This window comes from Belonocnema kinseyi, chromosome 6, assembly GCF_010883055.1.
Source record: "Belonocnema kinseyi isolate 2016_QV_RU_SX_M_011 chromosome 6, B_treatae_v1, whole genome shotgun sequence".
Classification (NCBI taxonomy): domain Eukaryota; kingdom Metazoa; phylum Arthropoda; class Insecta; order Hymenoptera; family Cynipidae; genus Belonocnema; species Belonocnema kinseyi.
This window is the reverse complement of record NC_046662.1, coordinates 76,293,536-76,314,997: the sequence shown is the minus strand read 5'-3', so window position 1 is coordinate 76,314,997 and position 21,462 is coordinate 76,293,536. Positions and strand designations below refer to the sequence as shown.

The 21,462-nt window shown below is 28.8% G+C and overlaps 1 protein-coding gene across 3 annotated transcripts in view; it reads right to left on the bottom strand.

The window, feature by feature from the left end:
- LOC117175687 (janus kinase and microtubule-interacting protein 2-like) overlaps positions 1–21,462 on the bottom strand; it is a 248,127-nt gene that overhangs the window by 20,019 nt on the left and 206,646 nt on the right. The window lies entirely within an intron of this gene.

The window sequence follows — 21,462 nt, the reverse complement described above, 5'->3', positions numbered from 1 at the left end:
TAATAATAATAATAATAATAATAATAAAGAGCCTCGGTGGCTCAGTTGGTTAGGCACTTGGACTTCACCTCAGAGGTCCGGGGTTCGATCCCTGAGCCGGTACCTCTGGAATTTTTTTCAATATACCTTTACCGAGGTTCTGGTGGTTCGGAACGCACCTTAAGCTGTAGGTTCCCCTATCGTGTACTTGACTGCAACCCAGTCCGTCAATGATGGGGTAAAAACCAGGCTTTGTCGAATATGTCTGGACAGACTGCTCTCATCAGATCACTTGATTGCATTATAAAAATGCGTCCGTGACTGATGATATATACCGGGAGAGCCCCGTGCAAAATGATCAAATAAAAATCCAACTCTAACCAAAAATGCCTTCGACATATTGGGCAGTATAAGCCTGTGGCAACATTTCGCCACAGAAATGTTTTTTATAATAATAATAAATAAATGTAAAATTAATGAATTTGAAGATTATAATAATAATCTTCAAATTCATTAATTTTACTCACATTAAAATTCTTATGTTTCAGTTCGCTTTTTGCGTGTTTTTTGTCTCCCGACATAGAAAATATTGACTATCATTGATTTTCAAATGATTGATTTAAAACTTTAGATTAAAGTTACTGCATTTAAAAAATCACAATGCACGATTTAAATAATGATTTTTCTCAATTACGTAGTTTCAAGATCCTAATTTAAAAGTACATGCTTCAATTTTTCAAAGAAGTTGGAAAATCTCTCATTTTTAACGCTTCAAGTTTGTATTTATTAATATTCATAATTTCTAAGCAGAGACCCTAAGATTGGTAAAGTTTGTAAAATAATTAAACTTTAAAGGTACGTAATATTTAAAATTCTTCCGTTTTTAATGTAAAATAATTTTTAAGGTAAAAAATGTATCCAATCACTTAGAATGTCACTAGATACTGCATGATATGATACATAAACATTATTATTATTAGTATATTTATAATCCTTTGAATTTAAAATTATAGCTTTGAAAGAAAAACCAAATCTTAAATTTGACATTATTGCAGTTTCAAATTCAAATATTGAAAATGTTAGGGCAAATTCGCTGTTAAATCTTTGAAAATTTAATTTTGACAGCATCGATAGTCAGTTAAAAATTTAGTAATTTTAGATTTTAAATTGTTTGGTTTCAATTTTAGAAAGTTAGAAATCACAATTTTCACAATTTTCAGTTAAAAATATTTGTAGTTGAATGATTCGAATTAAATACATATGAAATAAATTCAGAACAATAAAAAATTATCACTTTTCTGAAAATTAAAATTTCCTAAATTCAAGCCAAGTATGGTAAGATTTAAGAAGGCATTAAAAATTAATTTACTTTTTCCAAAGTGTTTAAAAATATTGTTTATTGTTTATGTTTGTATTATTTTTTTATTCCTTGCTTTCAGTGTAATTCTTTTAAATTGTCCAATTTTCAGTTCAAGATTCAAAAAAAGGAATCATTTAATCTTTTTAAAATATTTTATTGGATAATTTGAAGAATAAAGAGTAATTCTAACGAGAGTACTGAGAATTAAACTGTTAAAAATTAAGAAGTTAAAAAATGATTTGTTTAAAATAAAAATAGAATGAAACTGAAAAATCCGAAATAAATACTTTAATTTTTAACTGATACAAATTTAGGGTTTTAAATTTTCATATTGAATGCTAAATATTTACTTTTTCCCTACCATAAGTTTTATTTTTACAATTAAAATTAAAGGGGTCAAATTTTGAAAAGTATAATTAATGATTAAAGAAAGATTAATTCTGAAACTATTTCAATTTACTTAAATAATTAATATTTAAATTGATTTGAGTATTAAAAAGTTTTAATATCATTTTGAACAGTGATAATGACGGAGAATTTATTTATTTACAAAAATGAGCCTAATCAATTTGAAAGTTAAATTAATAGTTAATTTAGTTTTCAATTTAAAATGGTCTCATTTCAGTCACTCCAAATAAAAAATTATTCAAATTCCAAAGTTATAATTTAAAATTATTCACTTTTGGACGCTTTTAAGTAAAAACAATGCAATTTTATTCCCTTTAAATTTTAATTGAACTGATTTTCAAAATTCTAATCCATGAAAATTCTCTTTTTAATGTTTTGAAATTGTCCTGTTTAAAAAATTTTAGTCTAAAATCGTTGCATTTCGATATGCTTCATTTCAAAATACAAACGCTAAATTTTTATACTTTTAATTATAATTTATTAAATTTACGCTCATTACTCCTTTTCAATGAAATTGTTCGATTTTCAAAATTGTAGCCTCAAACTGACATGAGAGCTGTAAAAATTTTAAATTTCGAATACTTCAAAAACTATCTTTTATTAACAGATACTAAAAAGAAACAAAATTTTTATTCTTTTCAAATCTATTTAATAATTTTAAATTGATTTAAAGTTGAGTTTATAGTTGAAAATTTTAAGTTGAGTTCCTTTTGCTTACGCTCGAAACATTAGCCCTAGTATTCACATTTTCTGATTTGAAAAGTTTTTAACTCAAAATAGCTCTATATATATATATTTAAGAATGCATTCATTAAAATATACTCAAATTAAGCGAAATAACTTAAAATAATACAATTTTGATCGCTTTTATTGATGATTAATGCAAATTGAATTTCTTTTTAAAGATTGGCCTTATTACAATTGTTTTTAGATTTGGCAACGTTTTCAACTTAAAATCAATCAATATAATAAAAAAATCTTTTTTAATAATATATTAAAAGGATACAAAATAATTTCAAATTATTCCATTTTAATCGCTTTTCTTTAGAAATGATACAAGTTGAATTCATTTTCTTTTTATTCAAAAGATTGGCATTAATGAAATTCTTAGATTTGGAATATTTTCAATTCAATGTTTAAATATTTTTAATAATGGATTTTAAAAATGTTAATATTTTCAATCTTGGAAAATTAAAATCCATAAACGTGCATTTAATTTCATTTACTTCTAGTAAAATATTAAAATGCAATGGATTTAAATAAATTAAAAGAAAAATTTTCATTTTCTGTAGAAATAGGTATACTATGTGTGAGAGAATAAGCAGGTAAAGGAAAGAAGATAAAATTTCGCTTTATGATCTACTACTGTGTACGCAACCTGTGATTACAGACAGGCGCCGCGCCAGTACCGAGCCTCTTGAAAGGAATCTGTGTTGTACATTTCCTTTTACCTATTAGCGAAGATAAGTGATAGGAATCAGACAGCAGAGAATCGAACGTCCAGGGTCAAGAAACGTGCAACAAGATTCAGCAATTCCCTTCCTCAACATACCCCCAGGGCTGTACTAATCTCTTTGTCTTTCAACCAGGGTAAGACGCTATTGATTATTCCATTCAATATGGCTTTCTCTACCTACAATATAATGACTTCATGCCCGGTCTCAGAGACTGGATTTGCCTAAGTGCTTATGACTTCAATTTGACAGAACTACCACTTGTATTGCATCAGATTATGATTTATGGTAGCCCAGAGTGATGGATACTAATCCAGTTCATTTTCTTAATCTGCCAATTTTTCTCATCCATAAAAGACATTATGCAATTGAGAGCCCGGATCAAAGAGCCGGTTGTAGCTTTCTGGCGCTCAGAGTGGAGCGACCCCTGACCGTTTAAATTCGAACGAAGTTCAAGGTACCCCCCCCCCTCCACTCTTTAGGCGCCAGAAAGTTATAACTGGTTCTTTGATCCGGGCCCTCAATTCCTTCTTAGGGGCCCTTCACAAGCTAAATTACAAATTTGAAGGGAAAGGTGTTCGCGCCAAAAACTACGGTTGGTAACAGGGAAAGAAGGTGGGGGAGGGCAGTGGAAGTAACTTTGCGACCTTAAATAATATATAGTACGTTTCCTGATTAATTTTAACAGAGTTAGCGAATTTTACGAAAGATGACAACGGTACCATTCATTTTTTACTCTGAATAAATTTAAAAATCACTTTCTTATTTCAGAATTCATACTCTTTCCCCTATTCTCCCCTTTTTTGAAAAATTAATTTTTTCCCCTGTTTTCAAGAAACTTCCTCTTTTTCTCATTTTTACCTCCAATACAACTGAAGTAATAGAACCTAAGATGAAAATCCAAATATTCTTCATTGCAAGTTAATTCTGTTTAATATTAAAATCTACTATTATATTTCAGATTCAGAGTTTATCTCTTTTTCTTATGAATTTTACTATTTGGTTGAAAATTGAATTATTTTTTGTAAATGAAACTATTAGGCAAAAAAGTAATCTCTTTTCGTCAAAAGTTTAAATTTATGGTTGAAAGTTTAACTAATTAATAAAACTACTTTCTTGGTAATTAGTTTTACTATTGGATAACAAATAATTATTTAAAATGAAAAAAATCAAATATTAAATACTTATTTGAAAATCTATCTTTTTCAGCTAAAAATTCAGCTACAGTGAAACTCTTCTATAGCGCCAATTTAGGGGCTGACGGTGGGTGGGAACTAACTCATTATAGCCCGCTCCGCTTTTATTTGTTCATGCTTGAGTGCTCACCTGAGTGACAGCTGCATATTCCGCGCACCCCGTGCAGCTCCTGATACACCTACATGCGGTGCAACCTTAATTCTCAGAAGGGCTATAAAAGGGAGGGCTATTGAAGAATTTCACTGTATTTGGTTGAAACTGAATCTTTTTTAGTTCAAAATTCACTTTAGTTGTTAGCCAATTTTTCTTCTTAGTTGATAAATCATTGTTTTATTTAAATATTGAACTTTTAATTGAATTTGAAATTAATTTAACTTGTTTGGTTGAATATTTAATTTTTTAGCTGCATTCTATTTTTTCTTGAAGGTTGATCATGGTACTTGAAAATTCTTCTCTTCAGCAGAAATTGTAACTATTTTTGAAAATTATATTATCATTGATAGTGAACTAATTTTTGACTGAAAATTTAACTATTCCAGCATTAGCTGAAAATTGATATTTTTAATACAAAATCGACCTTTTCTAGTTAAAAAATCCAAATACATGGATAAACTGGTTTTTTTATTTCAATTTAAAATATGTTTTATATGAGATATCAGCTATTAAATGTTACGTTAAGAATTCACGTTTTTATTAGAAAATTTAATTGTTTGTGTAAAATTTAAAGAATTTTCATAAAATTTATTTTCATGTTATGAATTTATAATTTTAGTTAAAAATTCATATTTTCGGTTTAAAAATTTAACAATTTCGTAGAAAATTAAAATATTTGGTTGGAAATGAGCTATTTTCTTGAAAATGTATGCTTTCACTACTTTGATGAAAATTGGTTCTTATGGTTAAAAATTAATTAATTATTTAAAAATTCAACTAGTTGGTAGAAAACATTTATATTCGTTTAAAATTCGGCTTTTCGGGTCGAAAATTAATTTCGTTTATAATCTCTTTTATTTGAAAATTCGGCCATTTTGTTAAAAATACATCCCTATCGGTTGAAAATTAAATTATTTTCTTCAAAAGTCATATCTTTTGTTAAAAATGTAATTATTTTTATGAAAAATAAAATATTTTGTTAAAGTCATCTTTTTGGTCGTAAATTCAACTATTCTCTTTTAAACATATAAAAAAATTTAAAAAGCATCTTTTACGGCAGAAAACACCTCTTGTTTGGATAGAACTTGATCTTTCTGGGTTGAAAATTAATGTTTATGTTGAAAATGGAACTAACTTCGAAAAAAATTTTTTTGGCTTGAAAATTGAACTATTTGTTTGAAAGTTCGACTATTTTGTTGGAAAGCCGTATCTTTTGATTAAAATGTTAACAGCCAAATAATTAATAAAAAACACTTTTTTTCTTGAACATTTATCTCTTTTTGTAGAAAATTAATATTCTTGGTGAAAAATTCAAGTGTTTTGTTGAAAATGCAATATATTTCAACTGGAAATCTTAAGGATTCAAAGCGTTCCATATATTGAATTCAATATGGGGTAACTATATTCATTGTAATTAAAAAAAAATTATTGTCCCTAATTTCGTGCATAGATCGCCCTATTTTCCATGTTATAAATGCTTTTCAGGCTGTGCAGGCTGATATTTAAAAATTTGTAAGTTTCTAGATTAATTGCTGAAGTTTACAGATCAATACGCTGTCACATAGGCATACTGAAAACTAAACGAATTCCTGGTAATTCTGAACTAAATTACTTAGTTGAAAAAATTGTTAATTCAACTGCTTTCTCATTTCTGCGACACTGAATTCTTAGTTAGGTTTACTATTTAAATCATTTCAGTTAACTAAGGAAATAAAATTGAAGTCTTAGGGGACTAAGGTGAGTAATTGTTAGAATATGTGTTTTTAGTTTCACTACTTTTCTTAGTTAGATTAACAAAGTATTTAGTTGAAATAACTAATTTTCTAGTTAATGCAACTGAAAACAATAGTTGTAAGTTATTCCAAGTTATGAAAGTTATCTTAACTACTCAGCGTAGTTCCCTAAGGCCCCAGAGTATTTTTCTTAGTTAACTTAAGTAGTTTAAGTAGTCAACCTAACTAAGATTTCAGTTATCCACAAATAAGAAAGCAGTTGAATTAAATATATTTTCCAACTAAATAAATTTAGTTAACGATTTACCAGGCATTTTTTCAGAACTCACTGGAAACGCGAGCAGACACAGAATAAATGTAATATTTGTTATTTGAAATTGGTAACCTAGTATATGGAAGGCCCTTAGGATTATACGAACACAAAAGCAGCACCAAATTCACCAGATCGTTACGACTAAATTTTTGAGAGGATCTAAATTCAAAAGTGAAACCTCACCTAGTGATTGAAAAATTACCATATACTGACTCATAGCTCAAAAATGAGGGCTTGTTCGTAATGTTCTCTGAACACTCCTTGATATCTGCGGTATTTATTTTCGCTGGATTATCATCCTAATTTGAAATTACAAGTTACCACTCCTGACTTTAAATTCCATTCGTAGTATAAAATATAAAGGGATTACATCGGGAATTTTGTGGAGATTGTTTAGTGGCCGTGACATGTCGGGGGTGTCAAGACGTATTGGTATTTACGGCGTCAGATAATTGGCAGCACGAAATGGAAGCTCGCTCCCTGATATTTTTACTAAGGGCCTTTCAAAGCTTTTTTTACTAGTTCAAACAATGGCTTCTCTTTGGTTCCAAGGGCACTAAATCAACATCCTATCACATGTCAAAAGAAGTTTTACTGCAATATACTGAGTGCAAGTATCCTCTCTCTTATTGCACTCTACTCATATACCTTGACCTTTAGGTTCCAACAATATTGCACGTCGAAATAAACTATCCGCATTATTCGCGTCACCCGCCCCTTTGGTTAGTTCAAGACTCTCAGACATCTTCAAATTATTATAAATCCGTACAAGGATTTCCAGTTTGACGCCAAGAATGGCTGTGTACACTCGATGATTGGGTATCTTTCAAACTCGACAGTCAGAAAACTGGCTAAACTTGGAATCATGGTTTTCTGCAGTTTTCCTCTCACCGGGCGAAACGTTCAGGCAAGTGCGAGTACTTTTAATAAAGTCAGATACAGCCGTGGGTTATCACTTGTTGTGGTTTAATTCATACAATTTATTCTAAGCCCACCTTCGTGAAGTAAAATGTTCACAAATACATACCTATAGTGACGTTAAGTTGTCCAGCAGTACATACTCATGCTAAAAGGTCTTTAAAAAAAAACATCATCAGACACTCAAGTAATAAATGCAGAAAAATCAAATAAGGCCGTAAATCTATAAAGGTTAAAGGTCATGGAGTAATTTCAAGTTTTAAATTTTTTTTGAAATTTTAAATGTTCTGAGTTAATGAACATGAAGTTCTAAGTGTTAAAAATGAACGAAGTTTCTTCTTCTCAATCCTATATTTTATTATTTTATTTGAAAAGATTGTATATAAGTTTATTTTATGCTCTAATATTTTTAACGTAAATAAACCAATAATTTATCTTTATTATTAATAATAATTTAAAAATAATTTCGTGTCTTAATACAAAACATGGATCATTATTTTTCAAGTGTACCCCCTCAAAAAATCAAAGTTGTTCGATATAAGTCATACTTTGAAAAACTTTTTCCATTTGGAAAAATATATAACGACAGAAAAATTTCGTTCAGTATAGTTGCAATAGGCTTTTTCACGCAACTAAAAGAAAATTTAGATCTAATAGTAAAAATTTTATTTTCTATTTTATGAAAATAAGCGGTACGAATTTTTTGAGAATATTCTATCTGCTCAGGCGTTTTTTAACTCTATTAAGAGCAATTTTTACAATCATTTTGAGAGCTTGTACGTAACCTTTTTATCCTTCTTAAGCATTTTTGAAAAAATGAACACTTGATTTTCAAAAACGAAGGTCAAAACTAAATTTAACTTTTTTCATAGAAAAACACCTTTTGTACTTTTTCAGGCTATAAAGAAAGCTTGGGGTTCCCACTTTAGGAAATTCGAGATTGAAAAATATTTTAAACTGCTTTAAATGACACTTTTGATAAATTTATTATAAGAAAAATCCACAAACTTTCTTTTTAGTCCAACAAACATTAAAAAAAGCCTCCTTTGACAAAGTCAAATTTATTTTTGACTTTTATTTTTTATCGTGAAATATTCATTTGTAAAAAATCTTTACGACTGATGGAAAGAGCGTGAAAGAATCTATCAAAATTGTAGTAAACATTTTTTCTTTGTATTAGGAGTTAAAAATTCCCAAAATAGGTGGTATATTCTCAAAAACGAGTCATCATTGTTATCATAAATAAAAATTAAAATCTTACATTTTAACCTCAAAGCTTTTAAAAGAAAAATATGCTTTCTTTTGAGATAAATAGATGAGCAAAAAGCTAAGTTTTTCTTTTCTTCTCGATTTTTTCAATTAACAAACATCTTATGACGTTTTTAAAAATCAAATAGCTATATACTCTCAATGCATTAAAAGTATGTTTAATTTTAAATTGCAACTTAAAAAAGAAACTTTAGAACGTTCGAAAATTTACGCAATCATAAAGCGTTCCATTCCAAACGCCTATACATTTTTAATTAATGAATTATTATTAAGTTTTAAACGAAAAAATTCAATCTCTAATATTCTCAGTTTGAACAGTACCATTTTTACGTGTTAAATTTCTATTGTTAAAGTCTCCGTACGTGTCATATTGCAATCCTTCTTAGATTTTCGTAGATCATATATTCATCTCCTTATTGAGAAAAATTGATAAATGTCAATTAGTTGTCTTTTTTAAATTTCAAAAAATTCCTACGATTCAAGGTCTGAAAACATATTTTCGTTTTGCTTAAAAAAAAATAATTTTACTACATGAAAAAGTGAGTGATATTGACGGCCATTGTCAGAGGTGAAATACCATATATCGAAGGCTAGTGGCAAGTAATCCCGGTCAGTGACATTTATCCAGGGAAAGCAGTTAAAAAACGGGTCGTTAATTTAGGACCACACACAAGTCCCGCGACAAAATTTCATATATAAAAATAAAAGAGGGGCAAAAAAGGTAATGCGGCAAAAGAACAGTGGGTTCGACCTGCCGTCCGATTAGTGAAAGTGATTGACTTTCTCTACTTGAAAGATGAGTAGAGCCATTCTTTATGGTCTTTAAGGTCAACAATTCGAACTCGTATCGAGCGTAACAGCACTAATTTTCGCGAGGCACTTTCGCAAAGAATCAGTCATAAATTTGATTAGGTGATGTTAACGATTTGCATTTCCGGTTGACATTAATTGCTACAACTGAATCGCTAACTAATCGCTCAATCTATTCCATTCTAAATGTCACGTTCGGTTAATTCTTGGGCATTTATTGCAATTGCAGATTTGCCTAAACACGATTACTGCTATTATTCTAGAACATGGTTCTGTTATTAAAGGCACTTAGTAAATCAAATGAATTTATATCACTTAGGGAACATTTTTTCTTCGATTTCATTTGATAAACGCTTGAAATAAAAAACAAAACACACAAGCATAATATTTTGACAGACCTTACGATCGAAAATGCTTTAAAACGGGAAAATGAGGTATTTTCACTTCAATCAACAGCTAATTTCACTTTGTAGATTGCTGAGGGGAAAACAAGGGACCAAATGTATGGGATTCATTTAATTTTTGCCCTATTTTTCTAATATCTTCGTAAAAGCTAATTTTTTCTGTATAAGTGTATTTCAAAAATGGTTTTTATTTTATAATTACTATTTAATGAAATAAAAAAAAGATAATAATTATTATTAATTACAAAGATATTATAGAAATAAAGGTTTTTTCTGTTAATTTGATCCCCTCAATTTGTTTTCCCCTCAGCTTTTAACGAAGTGAAGTTAGGTGATGTTTGAAGTGAAAATACCTAATTGGGTGATTTTACGTGAAAAGAAAGTATAATTTCTTTCAAATAAAATTAATGTATAGCTACTATATTTGATTCAATATATTTGAAATATATGACATGTTCAACAAAATAGTTGACTTTTCCATCAAAAAGACAAACTTAAAATAAAATATGTAAATTTACAAAAATCTGTTAAATTTTTAACTTAAAAATATCAATTTTTAATGAACAATGGAATACTTAAATTTTCAGTTAAAAATGAATTTACAACTACAAAAAGAAAGAATCTTAAAAAAATAGTTAAATTTTTAACCAAGTAGTTTAATTTTAAATTAAAAAGATGATTTCTTTTACCAAAAAATACGAGTTTACGACAAAATGCTTCAATTTTTAACAAAATAGTTGACGAAGTTTGTAGAGAACAGTTAAATTCGTAACAAAATAATTAAATTTTCAAGAAAATATTTGAATTTTTCACAAAATAATAAAATTTGCAATAGAACAGTTGATTTAAAAAAAATGATGAATATTTGAACCAAAATTAATTTTTAACAGAAAACTTCAACTTCCGACCAATTATTTGAAATTTCATTTTAAAAAGATTAAGTCTCAACAAAAAATGTCAACAGTTAAATTTACCCAAAAAATACGATTTTTAAACAAAATAGTTGAATCCTGAACCGAAAAATAGTTTTTTTTAACCAAACATTTGAATTTTTAATTAAAAACATAGAATTTCTATTACAAGAGATTAATTTTAAAACTAAATAGATTAATTTTCTACAAAATAGTTGATTTTTTAAGCCAAAAAGACCAATTTTCTACGAAAATCTTCTATTTTTAAGAAAAAGGCTTATTTTCAACCAAATAATTGAATTTTCAACTAACCATGATCAATTTTCAACCAATAATGGAATAATTAAATTTGAAGTTGAAAAAATTGCTTTTCAAGAAAAAAGAAAACAAATTTTCGACAAAATTACTCAATTTTTGACAAAACAGATAGATCTTCAAGTAATAAAATAAATTTTTAACAAATACCTTTCATTGTTCTACCAAAAAAGACGAATTTACAACAAAAAACAGGTCTTCAACCAAATTGTAAAATTTTCAGTAAAAAAGGGATTTTTTTAAACGAATTTTCAAAAGAATATTTAAATCCTCAACCAATGAAATTACTGTTTAACGAAGTATTTAAACTTTCAAACAAGCAGTAGAGTTTTCCACCAAAAAAGAAAAATTCACAATGAAAAATTTAGTAGCTGAATTTTCAACTAAAAACCATACATTTTCAACTAGAAATAAAGGAGTTAATTTCTCAGTGAAAAAATTTTTTTTAACAAAAACCAAACAAATTTTCCAAAAAATACTTAAATCTCCAACTAATAAAATGACTGTTTAATAAAGTACAGTGAAACGCTTCAATAGCTCTCCCTTCTGCGCGGGATCTGCAGTTTTCATTCAGGTGAGCAATCAAGCGTGAACAATAAAAAACGGAGCGGGCTATAATGAGTTAGTTCCCACCCACCGCCAGCCCCAAAATCAGCGCTATAAAAGAGTTTCACTGTACTTTAACTTTCAACCATGTAGTTGAATTTTGTACCAAAAAGAATACCTTCACAATTAAAAATGTAATAATTGAATTTTTAAGATAAAACTAGCAATTTTTATTGAAAAATAAAATAGTTGAATAATCAGTTTAGAAAAATAACTTTGAACAAAACAAAAAAAATTTTCAGCAAAATACTTCAATCTTCAAAAAAAAAATAATTCTGGACTAACATGTGGTAGTTTACTTTTCAATTAAAAATTAGGTTCTATTAATTAATTTCGTATTTAAGCGAAAAAACGAGTAAAAGGGGAAGTTTCTTGAAAAAGGGACAAAAAGGCGAATTCCTTACAAAAAAGGATAAAAATAGGGTAATATCGTAAGGAGTGTAAAGTTTGTATTTAGATGCTTTACTTCTAGAATATAATAACGTTCTGCGTAAACGCATCCCGCCATACGTTACAAATCATTACAAAACCTGTTGACCCCCCGTGGCAGTGTGACGTCATTTTTGAAAGGCCCCTTATCTTGTTTTTAAGGTTCATTAAGAAACAGATCCTCTAGAGTCTAGAGAATAATTAATTTCCTTATTTAAAATGTTCTCGACCCCAATTCCAATTTATATTTCAGCATCAATATATAATCTAAAAACTTGTAGAACATACTACAAATCTTCATTACTCTCCTAATTATTTTAGGTTTCCCTAGACATTAGAAGCAACATCTAGTTGCAACTATGTACCTTCCTGCTTGAGCTAATTACCGATATGCCTCCTGGTGGACAGCAGGTAGCATTTGAATGGAAACTTTAAATAAGGAAGAAACAGAAATGTATTTACATTAGAAGGGGACTCTAGAATAGGCAGAGACTACAGCTGATACTGTCCATGTCCAATGTGTATAGGAAAGACCTGGAGGTTGATTCGCGGACAGGATCGTTAAACCATTGAACCCATCCTGAGAGGAGTAACGGTGTTTTCCGATCAGGATTATAATTAAAATGAATTGCTTATTGTCCACAAGAAGGAGGATCCCATCCACAAGCACGTTCTTCGACAAGCAGTTGGCCTGACCAGTGACACAGTTTCCATCTTGGCGCGAAGGGCCCCTCCGGCCAATGTGACTTGTTCGGCTGCTTTGCCATCTTTGTTGTGAAGTGCCTTTTCGCACACATAACTTTGCTGGTACATGTCTGCCAAATCGTCTGCACGAGTCTCGATTCTATCAACTTATGCCGACGAATAATGATCTTTCAAAAAAACCACGACCTGATTGAAAATTTATGGAAATAATCTATTCGTATACACTTATTCTTAGTTCAAACACTCGATTCATGGAAAAATTATAATTTTAAAATAGCAGGAAACATTTGTAAATCAAATGTAATTTGACCTCTTTCTGGTAGCGTAAAACGGGGATAAGCTAGACGTTTTTTTAGGGTTTTCTCAATATATTACTGAAAGGAATTAAAATAACATATTAATACTTTGAGCATAAAATGTTTAACTCTTTTTCTTCTGTATCCTGAAGTTGAAACATTTAACTCAGCAATAAGGGGTAATCCATAAACTACGTTGTCCATTTTAGACAATTTTTGAACCCCCTCCTGCCCTCGTTGACAATCGTTGATTTGGTTAGGTCGAATTTTCTATTCAAAATAGTTGAATTATTAAATCAAAAATAGGAAGTTTTTATAAAAAGTTAATTTTATACCATTAAAGGCTAAAGCCCCAAACGTTGAATTTTTAAATAAACTAGATTAATTTTCAACAAAAAAAGAAAAATTATTCAACAAAAGACTTCAATTTCCAACCAAGAGATGAAGTTTGTACTACAATTTTGAATCGTCATAAAAAAAATGTATTTTTAAGAAAGCTGTTTAACTTTGAAATCTAATTGTTAAATTTTTAACCAAAAAGATGAATTTTTAAACAAGAAGATTAATTTTCTAACGAAAAAACGAATTTGTAACATAATATAAGAATTCTAAACCAAAAAGTTGAATTTTCCTCTAAAAAATATGAATTTTTAAAAAAGAAAGAAAAAAATTTTTTTTTAAGAAAGTAGTTCAACTTTAAACCTGGTTTTTAAATTTTTAACCAAAAAGATGCATTTTTAAACAAAAAGATTAATTTTCTATCGAAAAAAAGAGTTTCCAACATAATTCAATGATTCTAAAACAAAAAGTTGATTTTTCAACTAAAAAATATGAATTTTTAAATTAAAAAGATTAATTTGCTACCAAAAAAAGACGAATTTTCAATTAAATTCAAGAATTCTTAACTAAAAAGTTAGACTTTTAGAAAGAGAGAAAAATTATAATTTTTAAGAAAGTACTTCTACTTTAAAACCTGGCTGTTAAATTTGTACGAAAAAGATGAATTTTTCAACAAAAAAATTACATTTTTACCGAAAAAACGAATTTTTAACAAAATTCAAGAATTGTTAACCAAAAAGTTGAATTCTTAACTAGAAAGATGAATATTTCAACGAAAATATTACGTTTCTACTAAAAACATTCACCATCTGCAAACGTACTAAGAATGTAAGCATATGTACGTTGAGAAAGAAAATTTCTCTAATTTGAAAGGTTTGCGTTGACTGCGACCTGGCACCAGTTACCAACCGTAGGTTTTGTGAGACCCCCCGTGTGTCATCACTGTGGGGTTAGGTCGTCCACTTTCAATAAAAAGGTCAAAATAGCTTTTCTGTAATACTAAATGGCAAAATATCATAAATTAAGAGCCTTTATAATTATTCTAAAGCATTCTGAAACTACTAAATTTTGGTATTATAGTTTCTCACCATGTCCCACTTTCTTCTGTGAATTCGAATCCTTTTATAAAATAATTTAACAACCAAAACAAATTAACCAAAATAAAGAAAATTACCACCTTACATAAATATTATTTATATCAAAATGTATTCATAAAGCTAATGTGAGCAGCCTCTAAAATAAAGTTTAAATTTATTTTACAGAAAACAGTAGAAACTTTTTCGAATTTTTATTCAGAAAAAAGAAATCAAATTATTTTCGAGAAGGTTCGCTATTAATTTTCCTATAATACTTCAAAATTTGAATATTTTCAAGATCGGAAGAACATAAATTTAAATTGATCAATACTTGGAATCATTGGAGGCGTTTAAAAATGCCGAAACACTCAAATTGGATGACGTTAATGATTTGAATATTGAAAAGATATAAATTTGAAAGAACTGTTTGAAAAAGTAATGATAGTTTTCTCAAATTCATTTGAACTTTAGCCACTTTAAACAGAAGTAACTTTAATTTACTTTATTTGATTAGAATTTAGAAGAGGATACCTGATATCACGAAAATTCACTTGAATTCCTTCAAACTCGCTGGAATTGTTTTTAATGGGCCGGACTGATCATATATCCACTGAAATCTCTTGAATCCATTTAAATTCTATTGTTTAACTAATTCTTTTTTAATTATCTTAATTCCTCTTGAATCTTCTTTAAACATATTTCCCGAAAAACAGATTTTTTTGAACTACCTTTGCCGAGACGTTAAAGTCAGGGTAATCTGATTCTTATTTCGCAAATATTCTCTTATGAATTCCTCTTGCGTCAACTAAGTAAACATTGCAAGTGTTATTTATTTAGAATAAAATCAAAAACTTTACAGATTGAGATGAAATATTTCTGCTACCTTCCGCTTTTTGGCTCTCTGTCTTCAAAATAACTGACGCAACAAGTCGCCAATTTAAGTTTACAAAATACAAAAATTCACCTAACTATTTTTATATTTACCTATTATAAAATTGCAACATTGTATTAAACACTTTAAGAGAAACTTAATTGCCAATTTTTTAAATATATTTTGGAAACACTTTATCACACTATTTGAGAAACAATAAACAAAATAAATTTGGCTCAGATTAGGTGTTTCAAAAGTATAAAAACAAGAATATTATAGTAGATAGAGAAATATTATTTATAATCTCAAACTCGATCTTCAGAAAAGACTATAACATCAGAAAGATTTTAATTAATTTTTAAATATTTCAATGCATATTTGATAAGTTAAAAAAAAATTAAAATTTTAACGTCTGAATCCAAAAATGAACTTTTTAGCATTGATGGACATACAAAATTAGTAAAATTAGCCTGTTCTAGTGTACTAAGTCATCCATTGCACAATATATGCATAGGCGCTGGCAGCTCCTTGACAAGAAAAAACTGTAAATAAACTAAAAGAACTATAAAATACCATTTTGATTGTATTGTCATCAATGAATAACTTGAAAATAAAATTGATGAAATTAACCTTTCCATTCCCAGTTGTTTCAAAATTTGGCATGTAGTGTTTCTAAAGAGAGAAATTCTTCCTCTGGAAAAAGTTTTATATGGTAGTAGTAGGTGTATAGGCTCTGTACTATTTTCCGATATCTTTGATCTTTTCCAAGTTTTATATAACGTGAGAAAAACTGATCAAATGAATTCACTTTCAATTAATTAGATTTGAGTTCTGCGAAATCGACTTCAGATTGAAATCCACACATAAATCAGCGGAACAATCTAAATTCGATTGGACTCCGAACGAAAAAAGTTATCCTACACGTTCTTTAGTGGAACAACTTTCATAAAGTTAATAGCGTCCACTATTGTCTCTCATCGAGAATATAATAGCACATAATTTAATGAAAATCATATAAAACAGGATATATCGCGTGAGTACAGAACGAGAGTAAAAATACCCACAAGAAAAAACAGAAGAATAATGGAAAACTGAATACTTTTAAATAAAATGAAATAATATAGATTGATAGATTGATTTGATAGATGATTGATAGATGATTGATAGATTTGATAGATGATTTTTTAACAAAATAGTTGAATCTTGAACCAAAAAAGATTAATTTTTAATAAAAAAATTGCACTTTTCAACCAAAAATATTATGTTTTTACCGAAAGAGATACATTTTTAAACCAAAACGAAGAACTTTTAACCAGGAATGATTTTGCAGCCAAGAAATTATAAAAAATTTTAACCAAATTGTTAAAGTTTCTACGAAAATTAGAGAATTTTCAACAAAAGAAGACGAATTTTGAATCAAACCATTGAATTTTGAAGCCAAAAAGACGAATTTGCTTCAAGACAGTTCCATTTTCTACCCCAAAATATTAATTTTTAACAAAAAAGTTTATTTTCAATCAAATAGTCGAATTTTAAACTAAAGCGGATCAATTTTTAACCAAAAATGTGATAGTTCAATTTTCAGTTAAAAAGTAGAATTTTCTTCTTCTTGTGTCATATAGAAATAAAGTGATGAGCCAATTATGCAGATAACTAAATGATGATGCATGTTTATGCATTTAATTGTTATGCGTACACGGGTTCCTGAGAACTTTATTTGTGAAATTATTTGGAACTTTTAGACCACGTCGGAAAAAAAGTCGTACGCTCTTAAAATTAACACGTGAAACTTCACTGATTGCCAGAGAAATCTTACAGATTACCAGAGAAATGTCACTGATAGCCAGTGAAGTTTCACTGGTTGAAACAGCCGTTGTCGCCCAACAGCTGGTTAGGTATGGCACTTATCATTCTTCACTTTTATGCTAACATTTGAAAAATTATGTTTTAGATATCTCAATTTACTCTCATAATAAGACATGATGGCCGGGCTGCAAAATAATAGGATGTAATGTGTTGCCCCTGACTGTGGGGAGGTTCGTCATTACATCAACGTGTCACGTCGCTCAAAGGCAACCCCAAGTGGTCAGGGGCCTCCTTACTTTCAAGAGAAATATATTATATTCCCTGATTATTGTAGCCAGTCCCCAAATATTTATAACAAAAACACTAGTGCACAAGAAAGTTGGTTTTCACTCAGAAATGCAACACTGAGAAAAATGTTTGGTAGACCGAAAAAAAGTTTGGTTGTCCCAATCAAATGTTTTGGTTGCTATAGAAGCAACAAAATCGTTGTGTTAACAAAATTATTTTGTTGGGGCGGTTGGTTGAAATAAGCAAAAAGTTTGGTAGGCACAACAAACAATTTTTGTAGATTGAACAAACTTATTTGGTTAAATTAACTAAATATTTAGTAGCTCAAGATAATGATTTTTTAGACTTTAAAAAAATATTGTAGTTTTTACAAGATAGTTTTGCTGCATGAACTCAATATTTGTAATCTCAACAAAATACTTTCTTAATTAATTTAAGTATGTTTTTCAGATTTGCGAGATTAAATACAACAAATACCACAAGTGGTTAGCTGCTCGTCACTAGTCGAAAGAGAGCGCACGCGTGGCTGTGTGTTTGGTACGTTCAACAAAATTCTTTGGTACACTAAAAAAAAGTTCTTAACAAAATTTTCTGTTTGATCAAAATAAAATTTTTTGCAACGTCAACTACTTTTTTGGTAGTCGCAAACAAATTTTTGTAAGAGCAACCAAAGCTGCTCAAAAAAATTATTTTGTGGCTGTGACATTTTTTCTCTGAGTGAAATATCCGATCTGCGACATGTGCGTAACAGACGACTGCAGGTTCATGCCTTAGACGCGTAGAGCGCAAATCACTGGAAAATTCAGTAACGCTGATAAATTCACTTGCTGGTTCAACCAGTAAAAATCGGAATATGAATGTTCATCAGTTAGAATTTAAAATACAGATTCAACAAGTATTCTACGTTGTTTCCGACGTAGTTTCCTGTACGTACTTTACGACGTCAGAATTTTCAATAAGGACCGATTTGCCCGAGGGGCGTCAGAGAGGTGCGGATAACGATACCAAGATATGAATGAAGCGAACGACGATGGAGGCTCTGATCGGAAGAGTATTCGACCGTTAGGTTGGCCCCCTGACACACAGCTGTCTGCCTTATTACCTACTGACATACACAACCCGTGCGTTACCAGTGGGTCAAGTGGAAGAATACCCCCTTTACAAAATAAAATTACTTAAAAATAATAAATATTAATCATCGATCCGCCCGTATAATTAAAAATCGTGATTAATGACTAGATAATTGAAGGTCATGCTTGACATTTTATTGCACTTTTATAGTAGAAAATGTGAAGGTAAAGTTATGTAGAATGTAAAGTTGAGAGGAATGTTTGTCTCATCTCTCTGATTACACACCTTCCTAGGTTTTGCATTAATGGAAAGTCTATTCTTTAGAGATTTAAATACATGTATCCTTTCTTCCACAATTAACCTCCTCTTTGAATTTAAACCTACAATTTGTACAAGCCTAATCGCTTTAGATAAAGAACAAGTTTTAATTTGAAAGGCATTGAGTTTCAAATGACCACTTCAAGTTGAAAATCAGTCAACATTAATTAAATTTGTAATTTACATGAATTTTACATAGTAAAAGTTCCGTTTTAGAAAAATTGGAAAAAAATAAATGCTTGTTATTACTATCACACTGTAAAAAAATCTATTGAATTTTACATCTCTGTTGGATGTAAATAAAAGGACCCTCGTGTATCGGAGTAACTTTACGAATCTTTTGTGATATTCAAATTCGGTCGATAACTTTACACTCGAAAATGTAAAATTCATTATGTGAAAGAATAAAATAAAATAAAATTTATCAGGGCGACAGGTTTCGAACACTCGAAGCTCAAACTTCGTAGAATTTCATGGAGATTGAAGAAACACAAGCCGGACACGTTACCACTTACCTAAAACACATAAGATACTATGGGTATTTTTTTATGTTTAAATATTCCGTAACACAAATATAAAATATACATTTTTAATAACCGAATTTTTTCCGTTCAAATAGCAGAAAATGTAAAAGGCAAAATAGGAATAGCTCGAATTCGGTCTATTTTTATGTGAAAGCTGTCAAAAAAGTTGAACATAGCTGTCAATTTCCTCACATTAAGAATAAAAATGCTCCAAAATTGAAGGATTTACATCGCTAGAGGATTCAATTTCACATACTTTTGTGAAATCACACAGTGAAGTGTGTGATATTTACAGTGATACAATATGTAATTTTCCGAAACTTTTTAATTTTACACAAATCTTTTTTTACAGTGCACTTTTAATTTTGCCACCTCCCCCCGCCAAAGCCTTGTATGGTATTGTAACCCGAAAACGCCCCGAAACATTCAAAATACCAGTTTCATGTAAAATTCATGCTGACGCCGGAATTTTTTTTCAGATGAAGAAAATTGTAATTTTTTCGAATCTCATACTTTTTCGCTTATTATAATTAGTATTTTCTTATTTCAAAGAAATCGATGTAAAAAATAACTATTCATAACGTAACTGAAAAAATTGCTAAAAAATATACTATTATTTAAAAACTAGGGTATCAATTCTGAGATAAATAAATACTGAATTCTGAATAACATTTTGTAAGATATTCGAAAAAATGAGAATTCCCCCTCCCCCACCACCCTTTCCTATGAAAAGGTGCAAATGAATAATTATTACTTGTTAAATAATTTCAACACTGTCTTCTACAAAAAACTTCACTCTTAACATTAATTACCTGCATCACAAATTCCAGAAAGAAGTAACTTTTCAAAATTTAAGAAGGAAAACATTGTTTTAGCAGACGAAAATTGTTTAAATAATTGCAAACTATTTTTAAGAAAAAATGTGACTCAATATTCATTGACTGCGTTATTAATTCTAGTACCTAATATATTTTTTTAAATTATAAGAGGGAAATTGTTTAAACAAATTAAAATTGTATAACTAATTGTCAAATATAAAAAATATAAATCACTCTCAATATTCGTAATTGTGTCATTATTTCTAGAAAATATTAACTTTTTATGATTCATAGGGAAAAATGGTTTGAACTAATTAAAATTGTGTAGATAATTACCAATTATCTTAAAAAATAAATATTGAAGATCACGATTTACAGGAGAAAAATTACTTATAGCAAATTGTAATTGTTTAAAAAGTCCAAAATAAATTAAAAAGATACTTAGAAACTTGTCGCTTATTCAGTAAAGATAATAATTGTTGAAAAATATATTTTAAAATACCGTATTTAGCGTGAATTTTACATAAAACTGCTATTTTTCTTTTTTGTGGGCAATTTCCAGGAGTAATACAAGCGGGTTGGGGATAAGGGATGAAATTAAAAGTAATTGACTAAACTATAATTTTTAAAAAGTAGAGAAATGTTTTAGAAAATTGTAAGAAATAAACTTGAAAAATGACTTATATCTTTCCTCAAAATTCAGATACATAGTTTAAAAATAGAGAAATTTCATTTTTTCTTTACCAAGCTTAAAAAAAAATCCTAATTTTCATTTAATATTCATCATTAATAGCATATTTCATTCTTAAAAATATTATCTGAAATTCTACTAGTATGGTTCTTATTAAAACGAGTTTTTACGTAAAACAAACTGTTTATTACCTGATATGAACTTCTATGTATAGCTTGTTTATTTCGAGCTAATTTTTATCAAAATTCATACAAATAGAATTCATAAGCATTTAATTTCAAATTCTAGAATATTAAATAATACGATAAAATATTTTTTTAGCAATTTAATTTCGAAATTATATAAATCCTCTGAGTTAGAAATTCTTCTTATTTTGAATGATCAAATTCATCAATTATCA